A 20844-nucleotide genomic window follows, 5' to 3' on the forward strand; every position below is an offset into this window, starting at 1 on the left:
AGATCGAGGGTGCTGCAAACTTGTGCATGGAAGTCCGAGCGACTGCCCCGACCCCAGTACGACTTCACTTGAAATGCATGGGATTGGAAAGGTCCGTTGCAAAGTTTCACGGGGCGCTGCTTTGCACAGCGGCATGGATGCAATTAGGTGCAGGGCAGCAAAGAGGGGGCGGACTTCCCTAGGCTTAAAAGCTGCATTGTATGCAGATGTTCGGATTGCAATGAAGTCAGTCTCTCTCTCTTTCTCTCTCTCTCATCGGTCCTCCCATTTTGAACTATCGCCTGCTTCGCGGATCAGCGGGGCTGGTTGCTAGCTTGTTTACGAGCCGAGCAAAAACAGTAGGCGTGCAGTCGGGATGCGTGTGCCTCTTCAGGGGAACAAACGGCCAGCACACAATGCTGGCTAGGGGTCCCCAAGGAGTAGGTACCACCTTACAAGTACCACCTTACAGTGGTGCCTCGCAAGACGAAAAACGTGCAAGACGAAAGAGTTTTCCGTTTTTTGAGTCGTTCCGCAAGACGAATTTCCCTATGGGCTTGCTTCGCAAGACAAAACGTCTTGCGAGTTTGTTTCCTTTTTCTTAAAGCCGCTAAGCCGCTAATAGCCGCTAAGCCGTTAATAGCCGATAAGCCGCTAATAGCCGTGCTTCGCAAGACGAAAAAACCGCAAGACAAAGAGACTCGCGGAACGGATTAATTTCGTCTTGCGAGGCACCACTGTACCTTGGGAAGAAGGACTCCAGAGCTATAGCCGTAGTTCGTAGCTGTACACATTTAAAGAGTATCTGCTTCCCGCCACCCTCCAACTCCCCCATGAGGACTAGAAACTTACTCTTCTTTAATATTTGCATGAATGTTTTTGGATGTAAAGACTTTCACATTTCTGTTATTTGCATACAAGGAAGTCCTCTATTAATTTGTCACCTGTTTCTTTCCTTGGTGATCACTCATAGCCAAGTAAGATTGCCTTCCATGGACACGGTTTTAACAGCAAGTGACCGTGGAGGCTGATTCTGGATCCACACGTCCTTCCACAGTGGGGACATAGGTTTCTGGGCAGGAGTTGATCACGGTGAGGGTTTGCCAAATGTGCCTTCTTAGCACATTTCTCACTTTCATCCTGAGTTTGAGCATCTGCAAAGTCTATGACACTTGGTACAGGCTGTTCTCGAATTGGAGCACTTGCAGGCCAGTGTTCCCCAATTGTCAGTGTTTATGCTACATTTTTTAAAGATTTGCCTTGAGAGAGTCTTTAAACCTCTTTTGTTGACCTGCAGCATTACACTTTCCATGTCCCGCCCAGTGGCTAGACCACTGAGAAAAGGATTTCTGACTACAGTACATGAGACTTTGGTCTGATCCAGCAGGGCTCTTACTTTCTTCATTTCAGTGAGATGGACATGTAAGTAAGGTATGCTTTGGAAACATTTCCACACATGATAATAATTAATTTTATTTCATTAGAATATTTATACTTCCTATTAGAAGTTCAAATGTCCCTTCATCCTATTAGATTTCAGGGAAGTTTACATGGAATCATATACAGTGCAACACAAAAATAAAGATCAGTATGTATTTAAAACATTTATCCCTTTGTAGATTCATCATGTATGGGGTTTCCTCCGCCTGTTCACATGCAATGAGGAGTCACTATCCTGACTTTTTGATGGCAGTGCTGATTTGCCACCTGCAACCAAGACCAAGGCGTCAAGCACAATCTAAGCGATTTAATTGAAAGCAGCCTCAGTTGCAAGCTACACTTCACTGTAAATGAGGTCGCTGCGTTAAGGAAGGCATGGCTGTAACAAGAATCCACTCTATTGCCAATGTTCAGGCTAAGTATCAAGTATACCGCATTACATTTGGTTGCAAATCCCACATGTTGTAGACTAATTGAATGATTCCAAATTTTATAAGAGGAGCTGGAAGGATAAGATATATTCTGCTTTTTGGATTTGACAGGGAAAATCCAGCAAGATAATTCAGTCCCTACAGAAAGCACACACATAGTGCTTCTTTCCAATATGCATCTCTGTGTAGCAAATCTACTCCATGGAGAAGGTTCGTGTACAAGAGAAGTCTGAGCAGCTCCACAATTTACAGAGCAAACAGTTTCCTGCTATAAAGAAACATGGCTGCTGAGTGGCATTTTTGACATTTTCGGTATTTATTGTGTATGAATGACATTTTCAGTGTTTATTTTCGGCAAGTTTCTAATTAAAAGCAGCATGAAAGTGAGTCTCCAAGTGTTTCCTTTCCCAGTTGAAAGAGCTTGTGTTTTATTTTTAAATCAGCATTTTCCATGAAGGAAAAAAACAAAACATTTGGTTTTGAGTACATTTAGAATGATGTTCTCTAAGCAACAATTCTCAAACTGTATCCTATTACAATTTATGGAAAACATGGGGGAATGTGTTGCTGGCTTCAGTAGGATATTAATTAAGTTGTTGCAATGTCACCTTTCCAATATGCACAAAATGCCCAAAGCACTTCACAAAAATGAAAAATGATGGGATTCCATTGAAATCAACAGAAGTACTCCTGAGTAAGTTGTTTGACTACTGGTACGTAATTAAGGCAGTAGCAATCCAAGTCCCTTGTAGCTGGGAGTAAGCCCAATTGAATTGAATGGGTTTTACTCAGTAAGATACAGGATTGTACTTTTAAAACATTCATTAAGAAGGAATGCTTCATAAAAATCATCATATGGTGATTTGCCAATTTCTGATAAGGAAGAACAATGTGCCACACAGCCATTTACCAGTTATACTGAAGTCAGTTATGTGTTGCAGTGGAAATCAATGCAGTTCCTTGTGCCAGCATTACACAGACTGGTTTATTTATATTTTGTTAGAAGTCAAAAAATCTAGGTACTTTTACAGATATCTTTTTGCAATGGCCCAAGAATCCCTGCAAAAATTATTTCATTTATTCCCTTATTTTAGATGGTAGAGGGTTTTCAGAAAATAATCAGCTCTGGAAAAACTTTCTGTGGACAGAGCAGGTGGCAGGAAAGGGAATTACTACAGCTTGCTGCTGTAGCGATTCAGCCTCACCTCTTAAGAAATCTACAGAAACAGAAAACTCTGCACCCTCCCAGAGCTTACAATGTTCCAGATTCTATGCTTATTTGGTCTTTGAACTCACATCAATTTTAAAAAGCCCTTAATACAGGCTTCCTCTAACTTGGCCCTCTGGGTGTTTTGAGACTGCAATTCCCATCATTCCTGACCACTGGTCCTGCTAGCTAGGGATCATGGGAGTTGTAGGCTAAAAACATCTGGAGGGCTGAGTTTGAGGAAGCCTGAGTTAATATTATTGGTACTGAGAACATGGACAGACTTTGAAGTAAGGCCATCCACAGGGATGCCATAATGGCTGCTTAAAGCAGTAAGGTGAACATGTGATGCAGCTCCAGGATTTGCTGAGCCAAACATTATTTGGATCCATTTCCAGACTGGTTTTAGGTCCGGTCTGGGAACTGCCTAGGTTGTCTTGGGTGACCTGGGTTGAGTGATGGACTGGGGAAGTGTTACTGCGTTAGAAACTGTTTGTTGTACTTGCATTTACATATTTCTAAGTGGCGTACATAAAATGTTAAGAAATGTTCAAAGAATAAGAACAATTAAAATTCATCACAAAAGAAAATGACTTTCAATAGAAGAGCAGGGTACAAATACACTGTCACATTATGGATTATACAAGCTCAATGTGGTTGTTGGAAAAGCTACATATAAATATCAAACAAAGCCAAATGTAACTGCATCAATGACAGTCAAAACTAGGGATGGTATTCAACAGAGCTTTCCAAATGTTTCATGTTGAAGATACACTTTTTAGGCATGCATCATTCTGCCACCATAACCAGTTCTGTCATGTCTGGATAAACTTGTTTCTTGGACCTCATCCAGCTCATACCTTCAATCCCACATATCCTCAGAGCATCCTGATAAGAAAGGATTCGAAATGAAACATTGCCTTTTTAAGACCTGCATATTGATTACTATATTGATGACACCGTACTCCAGGTTTCCAAATGATATTTCCCAGCAGTTGCATGTGATATTAAAAAGTACCAGGGATAAGATGGCACTGGGAGATACTCCGCAGGTCAGAGCCCATGGGAGAGAGCAGCAGACACTTAGTGCTACTTTCTGGTAGCTAGCTACTGCAAAGTAGTATCCCCCCAAATTAAAGTAAACTGGCAGTCTAGGAAGATTAGATGGTTCTATTGTATCAAATACCTCTGGGAGGTCTTTGAATATTAGTGTGGTCACACTCCTGCCCAGTTCCACACAAGGATCGTCAGCTAGGCAATTCAGTCATTAACCTCACTCTGAATTAGTGTTTACCAAAGGGGGCTGTTTTTGAATTATGGTGCTGGAGGAGACTCTTGAGAGTTTCCATTCTTAAGGAAATCAGCCCTGAGCGCTCACTGGAAGGACAGATCCTGCAGCTGAGGCTCCAATACTTTGCCCACCTCATGAGAAGAGAAGACTTCCTGGAAAAGACCCTGATGTTGGGAAAGATGGGGGGCACAAGAAGAAGGGGACGACAGAGGACGAGATGGTTGGACAGTGTTCTCGAAGCTACCAGTATGAGTTAGACCAAACTGCGGGAGGCAGTGGAAGACAGGAGTGCCTGGCATGTTCTGGTCCAGGGGGTAACGAAGAGGCGGACACGACTAAACGACTAAATAACAACAACAAAAGGGGGCTGTGGGATTAGCAGGGTGCCGACACAAGTGGGTGGCAGAGAGGTGCTCGATGTGTAAAAGACTATCAAGACATTGAAAAGCTGGTATCACCAGATCAAGTTCATCAGTTTTGTTGAATTAATTAAACTAAATCATTTTAAATGGCTTTGGAATAAATGTGCAATTAATTGTTACTGATAGCTATAGATTTCTCCTTGAGGCTTAATTGTTTTCTTGTTTTATTACAAGCTGTGAGGGCATAATGTATAGTTATTAGGCCTGAATTCCAATCAATATTGAGATTCAGCTGAAAACCAGAATTGCAGCTCCAAATCGAATATTGAACATGTTATTATTTCCTTGTATGTAGAATATAATGAAATACCAGCAGAGTGACAATCATAAATATTTGATATAATATTTATGATATATATGATTTAGGGTATAAAATAAGATGCAGAAGGGCAAAGGTCAAGAGAACTTTACAGGAATTACATTTCAACATTTATTACTACAAATTATTTCAAAATGATCTAGGAATTTGCCATTAAACAACACCCTAAACTTTCTAAATACACTATCAGGTGTGAGTTTATTGTGCAATCAGTGCTGCTCATGCATGCATTATTATTATTTTTGGCAGCATCTGCACAACAGCGATGCTATCAAAATTCCAGCCCATGCTTTTTAATTTGTTAAATCTGGATTTCCCCTTTATGCAAAAATAAATAAAGAAAATAAAATCCAGTAAATTAAAATAACCTGTTATATATCTACTACAGGGACTGCTGATGTGTAAACTTGTTAGCATTTTTATTTTTATTTTTGATGGGCAGTTTGTCATGTGTGTGGTAAACTTTCAGCACCCCCACTTCCATTTGCTCCCTGCTTGAGCACAACCCTAGCTATTTTGTTTCTGAAAGCGCAAACAATAGGAACATTCCTCTCTTTAATAATCTGCACAGGCTGTAGGCATGCTCAACAACTGATTAGGCTGAGCTGTTCTCTCAAGATGTCTATCCACTACATGGAAGGGACTACCTTAGAGACAGTCATCTTGTGCTAGAGTGATAAAAAAGATATTTTCTAAACCATTAGAACCAAAACTATAATCAACAAGCCCAGTGCACATACTGCAACTGCAACTAAACTGACAATGGGGAGGGACAAAAACAAACACCTGTGGATATGTTTCATCAAGATCTGCCCAGTGGTGTGGATGGCAAGCGGCAGAACAGCAATATATAAGACTGGGCGGGGAGGGGGGGGGAGAGACACACCAAGGAATATGTAGAAGCTAGCATGCACACAGAAAAAAACAGATCTGAATGCCCTCTTTGCAATATAATGCCCCCTTATGGAATATGCCCTTATTTGGAAAAGTGAATGATAAATATGTCAGGAGGATTCCTTACTCAGAAAAAGACACACCACCAAATTGGCATCCTGAGAATGTGAGTTTTGGTGGGTCCAAGCAGAGTCCACCATAAGGCAATATAGCCACACAACTGCTTTTCTATGAGCCTGTTTTTGGAACTCTATGCACATGTAATGTGGCCAGGATCACAACTGGACACATGGTGAATGAATGGCACAACAGCTTCACCAGGAGTGAATCTACTCTGCCCACATTGTCAACACAGCAATTTGGTCATGGAAACTGAAGTTTCAGTGAAATGTCTCTTACGCAATAGTTGCAGCAAGATCAACATGGGGAGATAAATGGGGAGATGCTGAGTGACAATTTTAATGTTATTAATACAAATTCACATTCGTTTTCAGCATTTTCTTTTGAAAAATATAAACTATGAAACCTAGCCATAACAGAGGACAACATCCAGAAATTCCATATAGAATTAACAAGTGAGACTAGTAAAAAAAAGCAACAGCAGGGGCAGGGTTTAAATTATTGTTATTATTTTAACTAGTGCAAACGGCAGAATCTCACCAAACATGCTGATATCATCTTGTTTCTCCCTGCCATCTCTGACTGTACTGGGGAACTGAGTTTGCCATTAAGAGTGATGGGATATAATACAAAATTACAGATCAGTACCACAAAATTATCTGATATTTACCTGGCAGATCAGCACTCAAGTTGAATCCCCCTGTGTATGCCACAAAAGTGGGCAATCATGGGTTTGGCTTGACAAAAGACGTTGTAGGGTACTGACACCTGTCCTAAATTCAGTCTTGTAGTGGTTCAGATTCACCCGAGGATGAGGCTGCCTGTGTTCAGCAAATATCATGACTTAAAAGGAAATACCATGTGCTGTTTTTGTTCTTCATTTGTGTCCAGTTTAAAAAAAAATAATGAAAGGGAAATACTCTCTGCTTGACAGACAGTCATTAAATGTTGAAGGCAGGGAACATTTTCACAGCAGAGGCTTTCATGGATCCACATAAGTTTGTTTTCCCAGGATGTGCATTTGCATTACAAATGCCTTTTCTGCTTTCTCTACTGAATTCCCACCATAAGAGCTGCAAATGTGATTTAAATGTCTCTTACTAAGGGGATCATAGGAACACCTTTTCTCATATCCATAGTCTGAAAAAACAAAAGGCACACATAGACAAAAGTTTTACTGAAACAGCTTAAAATTAATTTTTTTCTTTTTAAAACAAATTTCTCATCAGGTGCTAAAGTATAATAATTCATGAACTACTTTTTCTGGACTGGTTTTGTTGACATCAGTGGGCCCATTCCAGAACATATACCCAGCATTTACCAAAGATGATAATGGATATGGAAACCAAGCCTTATGAGAAGGGTTGAAGGAGTTGGATATGTTTAGCCTGGGAAAGAGGAGTTTGAGAGGAGATATGATAGCCATCTTCAAATATCTAAAGGGCTGCCACAAGCTCTGGTGCAAGCTCTGGAGGGTAGGACCCAAACCAATGGATTCAAGTTAAGAAAGGAGATTCTGGCTAAACACCAGGAAGAACTTTTTGTCAGTAAGAACTGCTCAACACTGCCCTTGGGACAGTGTGGACTCTCTTCCTTTGAGGTTTTTAAGAAGAGGTTTAATGTTATATGGGGACGCGGGTGGCGCTGTGGGTAAAACCTCAGTGCCTAGGACTTGCCGATCGTATGGTTGGCGGTTTGAATCCCCGTGGCGGGGTGAGCTCCCGTCTTTCGGTCCCAGCTCCTGCCCACCTAGCAGTTCGAAAGCACCCCTAAGTGCAAGTAGATAAATAGGAACCGCTTTATAGCGGGAAGGTAAACGGCGTTTCCGTGTGCTGCGCTGGTGCTGGCTCGCCAGAGCAGCTTCGTCATACTGGCCACGTGACCCGGAAGTGTCTCCGGACAGCGCTGGCCCCCGGCCTCTTAAGTGAGATGGGCGCACAACCCTAGAGTCGGACACGATTGGCCCGTACTGGCAGGGGTAAAGGTAAAGGTAAAGGTACCCCTGCCCAAACGGGCCAGTCTTGACAGACTCTGGGGTTTGTGCGCCCATCTCACATCTATTGGCCGGGGGCCAGCGCTGTCCGAAGACACTTCCGGGTCACGTGGCCAGCGTGACAACGCTGCTCTGGCGAGCCAGAGCCGCACACGGAACGCCGTTTACCTTCCCGCTGGTAAGCGGTACCTATTTATCTACTTGCCCCCGGGGGTGCTTTCGAACTGCAGGGGTACATTTACCTTAATGTTATATATGATCTCTAGTTGATATTCCTGCAGGGGATTGGACTTGATCACTGTTGTGGTCCCTTCCAACCCTACAATTTTATGATTCTAAGACATAGTAAAAATGAATGTCAGCTACTGAGAAGCAGAACATTGCAGTCTGATCCTTTGACGCTGCCTGGGTACCCCTCTTGAACAGACATGGTTTAGCATTTTGTATTGCTTTGTTTTGATTCTAAAGTCATGCGTGATCCACATATTTTAATATCAAGGGGGAAACTGGCATGGGATGTGGCCTGAATGCTTTATTCCTAAATTTTGCAGCTTTCTCCAACTCACGTTGGCAAGTCATTTGCAAATCTCCCCTGAGATGAAAAGAAATGAAAGGATTTGCTGAAAGCAGGGCTCCCCCTATAGGCTGATGTGAAGGAAGGCCAAAATGGAGAGCAATATCAAATTGTTACTTCTTTTTTCACACGATTGCACACATTTCCTTTTATATGTTCTAATCTAGATCAGAGATGGGGAAGCTATGGCCCTCCAGATGTTGCTGGATTTCAATTCTCACCATCCCTATTGGCTATGCTGGCTGGAGGTGGTGAGAGTAGAAGCCAAGCAACATCTGGAGGGTCCACAGGTTTTCCCATCTCTCATCTTTATAATAACAGAAAAGTCATACTTCAGAAATATTTGAGCTGCAATATTTAAGGGGCCCTTCTTGCATCCTGCCAGCGATAACAGGGCCCCCACTTTTAGAATTCCCTGCCCCTGGAATTTACCTTCATTGCTGAGTTTCAGATCAGCTCAAGACATCTACTCCCCCAGACCCTGACACTATAATGGGGCCTGTTGGCATGATTATTTGCTGCAGCCATTGGTATTTGTTAGGGATTCTTATATTGTTGGTGTTAAAGCTTGTTGTTTTACGGGATGTTAAAGACAACTGTTTTATATTGCACTGCTATTATAATGTTGCAAACTGCCCTGTGGTCTTTGATTATTTATTTTCTATTAAAAATTTGATTAATGGTAATAATAATGATGATATGCCTCAGTTAAGGAACCAAAACACAGCCATCCTTCATCAGCCAAAACAGAGCCACCCTTTACACTTCTCTAAATTTTGCCATGCAATTCTCCCACTTTGTCTCACACAGAAGGGGGTGAACCCTCCCAGCTCTCACCTGGGAGCTTCTCTTTCTTCTCCCAGCCTCCCACCCTGGGAGATCTTCCCTTCCCTGCCTCTCACACAGGCTCTTTCACCAACCATCCATCACCTTCCTGTGTGTACCCTCATTAACGCAGAGTAGAGGACAAAAGATGCAGGGTTCTGCATGTGTTTTACACAACAGTACACTAGAAAGTAGAGGGATGTGGGTGGCACTGTGGGTTAAACCACAGAGCCTAGGGCTTGCTGATCAGAAGGTTGGCGGTTTGAATCCCTGTATAGGTAGCACTCTGGCAGGAAGGTAAATGGCGTTTCGGTGCGTTGCTCTGGTTCGCCAAAAGCAGCTTGGTCATGCTGGCCACGTGACCCGGAAGCTGTACGCCGGCTCCCTCGGCCAGTAAAGCGAGATGAGCGTCGCAACCCCAGAGTCGTCTGGTCAGGGGTCCCTTTACTTTTACTTTTTTACACTAGAAAGTACAGTGCTATATGGCATAGCAGGAGTAGTTCATGTTTCTAAACATTCAGGTCGTTATTAAAATACAGTGGTACCTCGTGTTAAGAACTTAATTCGTTCCAGAGGTCTGTTCTTAACCTGAAACTGTACTTAACCTGAAGCACCACTTTATCTAATGGGGCCTCCTGCTGCCGCTGCGCTACCGCTGCACGATTTCTGTTCTCACCCTGAAGCAAAGTTCTTAACCCGAGGTAATATTTCTGGATTAGCAGAGTCTGTGACCTGAAGCGTATGTAACCTGAAGGGTATGTAACCCGAGGTACCTCTATATTTCAGTCCCAATGCTCTGATTATCCTGGCAAAAGATGATCCTGCGCTAGCCAGCAAGGGGCAGGAGAGAGTACATGCTGCTCAGCTCTCACAAAGAGACCTCCAAAGGCATCATCAACTGAAACGTGGAAGAACTACAGCACTAGTGGGTACAGGTGTGGGGAAGCCCTCCTCGCTAAGGACAGCCACAGGCAGCTCTCTGCCTTGATCCACGATTTGCTTTATTTATTTCATTATATGCGGCCCAATGGCCAAAGTGGCCTTTAAGCACTTTAGAAGCATAAAACTAATGACCCCAAAATAACAATGAATGATCACATATAATTAAAACGCACTGTGAAATAATTCTATCAATACATTAAAGTAAGCACCCACAATTAAAGCGTGCAACAAAAGAAGCCCGTTAAACATTAAACTGGTTAAAACAGCCATTAAAAGCAGGAGCTTTAGATAAGGAGATCAGAAGAACGTTTGTCTAAACAGGTTTGTTGGCACAATGGTTTCGGATGTGATGTGCATGCGTTTCATTTGCAACAGCAGAGTAACAATTGATGTAAACAGCCAGAATTGTTCGCTTAAATAGAAGACAGGAGAAGAAACAGCAGACAAGAGAAAGATGTTGGATTCCACTACAAGCTGCACTGCTTTGTGTCATTTTTGCAGCAGAAGCCTTTCTCAGAAAGAGCCTTAAGTATGACAGTCTGGCTAAGCAAAACACAGTAAGTGGGATATAAAAATTGAGTGCTTTGATCAACTCGTTTTTGATCTCTCCGTCCACCTGTAAAGTCTCTGTGCAGAATCAGGCTGTTGCCCCCAAACTGGCAGACTGGAAATGTGAAGACTGTGCAGATGCCATATTAAGAGTTAATCCAAACCAAATGTTTCAGTGCACATTTGAAGTTCAGATCATGAGTCTTAGATCGTGAGTAACACATATGAGACTGTGTGAAACCTGTTTTCTATTTATCCTGGGTGGAAAAACTGGGTTCCATTATTAGTCTGAGACCATCCCCAAACTTTTTGTTGGCATTCGTCTGTCTCAAGAGACAATGAAGTGGGCCTCTGGGGGTGGAGTCAAACTGCTGAAGAATCAGCAATGGGCTCCATTATGGACGTAGCGTGTGAATAAGAAAGGCTCACATCATCAAATAAAACACAGAAGCTCAAAGCAGTGAGGGTGCAACAAAGGTAGACCAAATACTGTTGACTCAAGTAAGAGGAAAAACTAAGAGAATCTGCTTGCTGATGCTCCAAGATGTTTTACGTTATTGCTTAAGAATCCCAGTTTTCCATTTTCCTTTTAGCCTTGGCATTGATTGAGGTGTCCACATGGCGATTAATAGTGGGATTTGTCCCCACTCCTAGCTGTCCCTCTCTGCTAGCCACTGCAACCCCTTCTCAATCAAAAACCAAAGAAAACAGAGGAGTGCTCACTAGAGAAAGTAGTCTTGATCCTTAACCAGGCCTGCTGTTCCTGGGCATGCTCAGAAGCATTATTTCCTGTTGAGTAACACTGGGCCTTGAGCTTCCTCTACTTCCTGAATGGAACTGGGGCCACAGGAAACTACAAATTCCACGTTGTTCAGTGGGAAATGATGCCCCAGAGTGACTTGATTCACGTGGAATTGGTCAGGCGATGGCAGCAGAGCCAGTAAGTCTTGTCACGCGCCCAGATTTCTGCTGATTTTTCAGGCAGCATACCCAGCAAAACAGATTTTGAAATCATGTGGCCAGCTTCGGAGCAGTAGTCCAAGAAGGTGACCACACAAGAAATTGTTTAAAAGGCTGCACTGTTGAAAAAGCATTCTGTGTGCCCGCACTGCACAAACAGGCTTGAACTTTTTGCTTTATCCCGAGGACTGAGACACAACAATCCAATTGCTGTGAGCTGAAAAAGCACACTGGGTACTGGCATGCAAATGGCCAAAGCAGGCATCCCGCTTTGCCCAAGAGTTCCCACGTCTGAAAAAATGTAGACATTTATCAAGCTCCGTGTCCTCAGGCAGCCTCAACAGATGTGCCATTCTGTAGATGGTTTAATTTTGAAAAAAGAAAAAGAAAAAAGTCTTGCTGAAATCCAGGCCAGAGTGAAAACAAACTTCATCTCCAAACACAATTTGTGGTGTTTGTCACGGAACCCCCTAATGTCATATACGCGAATGGAAAATGAAGCAGAACTATAAATACAGAAGACATTGCTTAGCAATCCACTGTAAATTTTTTACATTACCTTAAAGGCAAACAGATGTTTTCCAATAAACAATTGTTTTCTTCCCATTTGCCTTCTTTTACTGTTCGCTTCTTAATTTAAAATGTTATTGCGGGGTGGTGGGAGGAAGAGTTCCTAAGGGTTTCTAGTCAGAGTACCAAATAAATTAAAATAAAAAATGTGGAGATGAGGTACTACAGTGGAAGGAAGTGGAGGGGGAAGAATTTACAGCTTGTTCGCCTCACGAGAGAACTGTGGAATATAGCGCTGTTGCCAAGTAGGGAGGGTTATGCCTTTTCAACTGGAACAACTTGTGTTGGCAGAAGGGCACCAGCTTGCGAGTTTCACAGAGTTCTCCCTACATGCAGTTCACAGCCTGACATTTCACTCGCTACGTATGCTGGGATGCGAGGGCACATTTATTTATTTATGGCATTTATAACCTGCCTTTCTTCTGCAGAACCTAAAGCAGCATGCGTGCTTTCCTGAGGTGGTCTTCTATTTAGGCACTGACTCGACTTGGGCCTGCTTTACTTCAGCAGCATCCACTCAAGAGTCACGTAGGTGGGAAGTTTTTAATGACTGATGTTTTGATGTATTTTTAATCTTTTGTTGGAAGCTGCCCAGAGTTGCTGGGGAAACTCAGCCAGATGGGCGGGGTAATAATAATAATAATAATAATAATAATAATAATAATAATAATAATGCGCTCTACGTGGGGCTACCTTTGAAGGTGACCCGGAAACTACAACTAATCCAGAATGCGGCAGCTAGACTGGTGACTGGGAGCGGCCGCAGAGATCACATAACACCGGTCTTGAAAGACCTACATTGGCTCCCAGTACGTTTCCGAGCACAATTTAAAGTGTTGGTGCTGACCTTTAAAGCCCTAAACGGCCTTGGTCCAGTATATCTGAAGGAGCGTCTCCCCCCCCATCGTTCTACCTGGACACTGAGGTCCAGCACTGAGGGCCTTCTGGCGGTTCCCTCACTGCGAGAAGCCAAGTTACAGGGAACCAGGCAGAGGGCCTTCTCGGTAGTGGCGCCTTCCCTGTGGAACGCCCTCCCACCAGATGTCAAAGAGAACAACAACTACCAGGCTTTTAGAAGACATCTGAAGGCAGCCCTGTTTCGGGAAGCTTTTAATGTTTGATGTATTATAGTATTTTAATATTCTTTTGGAAGCCGCCCAGAGTGGCTGGGGAAGCCCAGCCAGATGGGCGGGGTAAATTATTATTATTATATTAATAATAATATTACTCTTGAGAGAGAAACAGGGTCAACTCTAGCCTTGAGGCAACTCCTCAGCAAACCTGTTCTGTGGTGGGCCCCTACTAGTGTTGCCTATTTTACAGACAACCCCCTTCTCTCTGAAGGACTATCAGAGGACAGCCCTTTATTTAAACTAAAGAACCCTATATTTGAAGCCACAGGCTTCATCACTATGGATATAGATATTTCTATGTAAATATAGTTTAAAAAGGTAAAAGGCCCCTGACAGTTAAGTCCAGTTACAGACGACTCTGGGGTTGCGGCGCTCATCTCGCTCTGTAGGCCGAGGGAGCCGGCATTTGTCCGCAGACAGCTTCCGGGTCATGTGGCCGGCATGACTAAGCCACTTCTGGTGAACCAGAGCAGCACACAGAAACACCGTTTAACTTCCCGCTGGAGCGGTACCTGTTTATCTACTTGCACTTTTTTTGGTGTGCTTTCGAACTGCTAGGTTGGCAGGAGCAGGGACTGAGCAACAGGAGCTCACCCCGTCGAGGGGATTCGAACCACTGACCTTCTGATCGGCAAGCCCAAGAGGCTCAGTGGTTTAGACCACAGCGCCACCTGCGCTACACATATAAATGAGCACATGCAGATTTTATGCAAACCCATGCCCTTTCTCTTATTTGCGTTATGTGTTTTCTCTCTTTTGGACATCCTACCCAGTGATGGAGCCAGGATAGCAATTTTGGATAGATCTAAGGCAGAAACCAGGTGTTGTTTTTTTGCAAGCATGGGAGCCAATTGTAAAAGGTACATAACTAAGTACACCCACACCCACCCACCACCTGGGGAGGGGGGGGACTTGCCTCAACTGGCCAAAAAGCAAAAAAGAAGAAGGCGGCCAAGGAAGCATTTCTTTTTCTTCTCGTGGTTAGCTAGCAACCTTCTTGGCATTGTGCTTATCCTTTCTCGCTGACCGCATTGCCAGTTTTAACTTGGGTACTAGGGCAATAAATCTTGCAACTTTAATAGATAGCTGTGTGGGCTCAGGCCCCAGAGCCAGGTCGTTAATTTCCCTCTTTTGGCTTTAAGTTTTCTTCAGATGTTGGCAGTTTTGGAAACAAGGGTAGCAAAGCATGGTGAATGGCATTTCATTCTATACAACATCTACTTTTGGCATGCAGCTGAGCTGTAGGATGTCACCAGGCTCCCTTTAACTCTCTGCTGGCACACAGAACAGGCCTCAGTTATCAGTGCCCATCATGGGAATTACACAAGCATGCTTCACATTAGCTAACTTTCCTGAAATCGCTGATGAGAATATTTCCAATAGGGAGCCTTGTGATCTCCAGTCACATGGAGTGATTTGGGGAGGGGGGCATTGCAGGTTTCCAGCAAGAAGAATTTATTGTGGACCAAAGTTCTGATTCTGGAAGTGGCAAAAAGCCTAATCAAATTTGGATGGTACTTGGTGCTCTCTGCTCTTTCACCCATTCTTCCAATGTCAGCTAAGCCTTCCTGTGGAGAAATACCAGCAAAACATTGCCAGCATAACTCTTGAAGTTCACAGACTTTCCCACATTCTTATTTTTGAGAGTATAGGTCAATCATTTCTCCACCAAGCAGATGCAATGGAGTAGAAAGCATCCACATAACTAGCAATAAGAATTTTGGATGGCATTTAAATTTCTGCGATCTTTCTTGTTTCTTTGTTTGTTTGTTTGCTTGCTTGTTTCGTCATTGTGAAAGGAAGGTTGCTGGAGTTCACTTCGTTGTCTCAGTGCAATTACATAGATGGGACCAACACCTTTCAGGGCAGTCCTGAAGAACATTCCAGAGAGCTCTAGAAAGTGTAAAGAGTTTAGGTCCAGCCTTCAAGTGGCTGCCCATGTATGCATTGCACCAAACACCCCAAAGAATCACCAGGAAAAAAGGACAGAAGGGACCACAGATGTGCATAAAATTTGCACATGATAGTTTAGATGTAATTTAGAAATACTTACTATAATTTTAAGAGACAGTACATCTTGACATGATGGCAAAGGCTGCCCAAGTGACCTGTGGACCTGCTCAATCTGCTCCAGTTGCAACTTCAAGGCCCTTCTTGCTCTTCCTTCTGAGGGTTCTTTATCTTTCAACTGGACCTGGAATTAACCCTTCAAATAGAGGACTGATCTCGGTAAAGTAAGGTATATGGCCTCCCTATCACATAGAAGACCTGGGACCTGGGTGGTGCTGTGGTCTAAACCACAGAGCCTAGGGCTTGCCGATCGGAAGGTCGGCGGTTCGAATCCCCGCAATGGGGTGAGTTCCCATTGCTCAGTCCCTGTTCCTGCCAGCCTAGCAGTTCGAAAGCACGTCAAAGTGCAAGTAGATAAATAGGTACCACTCCAGCGGGAAGGTAAACGGCGTTTCCGTGCACTACTCTGGTTCGCCAGAAGCTGCTTAGTCATGCTGGCCACATGACCCGGAAGCTGTCTGAGGACAAATGCCAGCTCCCTCGGCCAGTAAAGTGAGATGAGCGCCGCAACCCCAGAGTTGTCCGCGACTGGATTTAACGGTCAGGGGTCTCTTTACCTTTACCACATAGCAGCAGTCTCTGAACCAGTGGTTGCCACTGCTTTTTGCAAAGTCCCTTTTGAGACACTGCTCCCAACAGCATCATGAAACATGTACAATACAGTATTTCAGCAGAAGCTATAGATAAAAAAAATGATGCCTCTGATTTCTACCTTTAAGTAGTTTTAAGAAAAGTATCTCAGACAGCTGTCTCAGAATCCCACCAAGTTTCCTAGATAGATAGCTGGACTTAAGACACGTCAGAAGAAGAGAACTGAGAAGGTGATTTGTGATTCCTTAGACCATGGGTAGGCAAACTAAGGCCCGGAGTCTGGATCCAGCTGAATCGCCTTCTAAATCCGGCCTGCTGATGGTTCAGGAATTGGCATGTTTTTACATGAGTAGAATGTGTGCTTTTATTTAAAATGCATCTCTGGGTTATTTGTGGGACACAGGAATTCGTTCATTTCCCCCCAAAAAATATAGTCCGCCCCCCCACAAGGTCTGAGGGACAGTGGACTGGCCCCCTGCTGACAAAGTTTGCTGACTCCTATCCTTTCTTTCAGGAGGCTTCCAGCTGTGGTCACAGCATCAGGTCCAGGTTGATACAACAAGCCAGAAACACAGACTAACACCACAGTATTCCCTAGTATGGCCTAGTGTTGTTATGATCCGTCAGTATCCGACCACCTCCAGCCTTGATGCATCCTGCAGTGTGATGATCACGATCCTAACTAAGTGTTTCAGTAGAGAGTGATGCCTGAGCCAATAACATAATATAGGTGGAACGATCCCATCAAGCATTCAAAGGCATGGATCTCTGATGAGGATAAAACACTTACTAAGTAAGATGCACTCAGGCATCCAATACTTCAAAAGCTGGTTCACGGTGTAGAATCTGGGTTTATTTACAGAAGCGGGGTGGGCAAGCTGCAGTCCTAGAGCCTGCAAGCAATCAGTTCTGACCTCTGACAACAGCAGAGATCTTTCCCTCTTGGCCTACTGGGGCGGGGAGTAAGCGGGGGTATGAAAGAGAAAGAGGTGGGTGGGGAAAGGGAGAGAGAGGGGGAAGAAGGAGGGAGGGGAGGAGGAGGATGAAGAACAGGTCTCAAAAAGTTAGGGGAGGAAAGGGAGCATCAGTATGCAAGATGAATCATTATATGATCAAAAACTAGAATCAACGTGCAGTAATCTGGCCCATTATAAATAGGAGCTTCTGCTTGGAATACAGTCCCCAATTAAATACAAATTCTTGAAACTTCTAGAAAAGCTTCTGTCTTAGCTTCACATGATTTCTCTAAAATTGCTAAGCACATTTGGGAGAACCATTTGATAAAGACAACTAGCCACGTAACATCTTGTAACTTGGAAAAAATCATGCAGCGTGTATTTTGGAGAAACTATGTTTCTAATGCGTACTGGATCTGCCTATAACAGGCAAACTAATTCTAGGCATGTTTACTCAGAAGTAAGTCCTTGATGTATTTTCCAGAGCCCCTTTTCCAGAAATCTAACTAGACTACTTTTTAATGCTTCAAAACCAAAGGAAATACAAGTCTCCGGTTAAACTTTTATAACACTAGGTAGACACAGGCGATGGCATAAGAAGTCTTGCAAAATTCCCATCTAGTTCTTGGGTTTGAAAAGCCAGTTTGAGATCAAGAAACTTCACTTACGAATTTCCTGATGAAGTCTCACTCTTCGCTCCACAGAATAAAATGTTAATTGAAAACATTAAAACCCACTTTATGTCCTAGCTAGAAGAAGTGGTTTTCCTGGGATGGTTTAGGCATAACTTGGGTTCAAAAGAAGATGGCATATACCCAAGGGCCTTCAAAGCTAGATACATCATACTGATTTTAATAGTGACGTCTTACCCCATTTGTAGAAGGTCTCATACACCCCCATTTCAAGCTCCTGGCATTAGTCTGGCTCACCAGCTTCCATTTTTCACACTGTTATTTCCTTGGATTGTATTTTCCTGGCTACTTTCTTTACTGCCTGTTTTAAGAAGAATGTGAACTCAATAACATTCTAATTCCAGCCAGTCTTTCCAACCTCAGTTTTAAAGTAAATTTAACATAAGACTTGATCTAAATGGATACAGCTCAATATTCACACCAGTCTGCACCCACTTAGGATTTGACCCAAGACATTTCACCTATACAAAAATCACTGTCCTTTCTGTGCTTGGCAGCTGTGGTTTCTACAAGACAAACGGTGCTCATTCCCGCCCCCTCGGTGCCACTCACAGGGCAGACAGAGTAAATACCAAAGCCATGCATAGAAATTGGCACAGATGGACTTTTGTATGATAAACTAATAAACAGAATCCATTTTTGTCCCATGTTACTAAGCAGAATCAATTCACACTACATTCACAGTTGTTTTTTCCCTGTTCCTTTTTTGTTTTTTACACATTGATGATATTTTGTGGTCAAATTATAAAGGGAATCAATGAAACCAGGAGGGCTGCAATCCTAAGCACGTTTTCCTGGGAGAAAGTGAACTCTGTGGGACTTGCTTCTGAGCAAACATACCTAGGATTAGATTGTATGTTATGGGCAGATTCAGAATGCATTAGAATGTATTAAGTTTCCCTCCATATGCAAATAAACTGCTAAAGCAGGGATGATTCTCACTGTTACTACAATGGAGGAGAAAGTGTTAACGCCCTCCTTTTACCCCACATGGTCCCAAACCTGCTCAGGCTGCCCCATAGCTGCTATTTACATTTTTAAAGTGCCATTTTAATTGCAATCACAAAATGAATGCCACATCTAGTTTGCCTTTAGCAAACCTGATTGGCAGAGGTTTTCCAAACTCGTGTTATTTATTTTTATTTATTTGTTGCATTTATATCCCACCTTCTTCAAGGAGCTCAAGGTTCTCGTGGCTCTCTCCCTCCTCATTTAATCCCCACAACCGTCCTGTGAGGTAGGTTCGGCTGGGGGGAAGTAACTGGCCCAAGGTCACCCGGTGAGCTCCATGGCTGAGTGGGGATTCAAACCCAGGGCTCTAGCATCTTGGAAGAGCCACCGCACTCTGGGTCCTTTTGAATTTCTCCCCACCCCCCCGTGCACTGCAGTGCTCTGAGCAGCACCAAGCAACTGGGTTTAGCTGCTTTTTAATTTCCCACAATTCCCTGATGTATGGCTTTTTGGGAGGCATTGTGGGAAATTTAAATGGCAGCCCTTAGCTACAGAATAATGTCACTGGCTGTGAGCAGTAGCAAAAAGCTTGCTAAGGCTCTCCAACAAGGTTGGGGACCTATCAAGAATGAATTTTGCCCAACTCTCTCTCTCTCTCTCTCTCTAATCTGGACTTGGTTCTGGTTGGCCTACAATGCCACTTTGTATTGGATCCATGCCAAGAAATAGTTTCATGTGAATTTCCAGGATTGCAAAACAGAACAGCAACAAAAAAAAAAAAAAAAAAAAATCATAATGGAAAAAGGTTAAATGAATCCAAACAGAATCAAGGTCACAAAGGATTATATTCTGAAATGTGTAACTTTACTGCCCTCTCCTGGCTATATTTATTACATACTGGTAATGTTAATAATGTTAATAATAATGTTAATAATAATCTTTCCGGAATCTACCAGTTGTTGCAGTTTTTCATTTCTCCTTTAAATAACTTTGTTTCCTGTTTGTTTGTTTTTCACTAATTATTTTCTAGTTTTAGAATCTCATCTATGGTTCTAGTATTGTATCATACAAAGTGATATAATTATTTTTATAAACAAAATGGTGAGACTCCTGCAAAAATTAGCTTCTTTTTCACATACCTTCATACCTTAACTTGCTAATGTACATTTGTGAATCATCATGCTTGAACTGAACAGTGGAAGATCTTCTTATTTATTTAAAGCACTTTTACTCACCTCTTCAGTCAAAAAGGCTCCAAGGGTGACTTACAAGATCAATAGTAAGTTAAGTCCCTGCCCTGATTGTTAACAATCTAAAAGACATGACACACAAGGAAAAAGGGTAGGGAGGAAGGAATAAAAAAACAAAGCAAAGTCAGGCCCCAGTTCATACAACATATACACAGAGACAACTTTGAATATATTAGACACTTTGGTTTCTCCATCAGAAAACAAGAAAATCACTCACATACCCAAAAGGAAAAATTACTGAGTTGTTGTTGCTGTTGCTGCTGCTGCTGCTGCTGCTGCTGCTGCTGTTATCATCCGTCTGTCTCAAGAGACAATAGAGTGCACCTCTGAGGATGACGTCTAACTGCTGTGTTAGCAGGACTTAAGTAATCTCCCAGGACATGGTGGTTCTGGGCTGCCCAGATGACAAGACCCACTGCTTTCAGCCTCCCTGATGTAGAATCATAGAATCATAGAATCATAGAGTTGGAAGAGACCACAAGGGCCATCGAGTCCAACCCCCTGCCAAGCAGGAAACACCATCAGAGCACTCCTGACATATGGTTGTCAAGCCTCTGCTTAAAGACCTCCAAAGTAGGAGACTCCACCACACTCCTTGGCAGCAAATTCCACTGTCGAACAGCTCTTACTGTCAGGAAGTTCTTCCGAATGTTTAGGTGGAATCTTCTTTCTTGTAGTTTGGATC

General features: G+C 43.1%; 1 protein-coding gene and 1 long non-coding RNA gene across 2 annotated transcripts in view; one reads left to right on the top strand and one right to left on the bottom strand.

The window, feature by feature from the left end:
• TARS1 (threonyl-tRNA synthetase 1) overlaps positions 1–20844 on the top strand; it is a 212162-nt gene that overhangs the window by 166178 nt on the left and 25140 nt on the right. The gene's annotated exons all lie outside the window — the stretch shown is intronic.
• Positions 739–19819, bottom strand: LOC309514288. Its single transcript, XR_014211888.1, has 3 exons — positions 17935–19819; positions 6774–6924; positions 739–3945 (listed from the first exon to the last, which is right to left on the bottom strand). It is a non-coding gene; the product is annotated as an uncharacterized lncRNA (long non-coding RNA).

Source organism: Podarcis vaucheri (assembly GCF_965113315.1).
Source record: "Podarcis vaucheri genome assembly, chromosome: 11".
Classification (NCBI taxonomy): Eukaryota; Metazoa; Chordata; class Lepidosauria; order Squamata; family Lacertidae; genus Podarcis; species Podarcis vaucheri.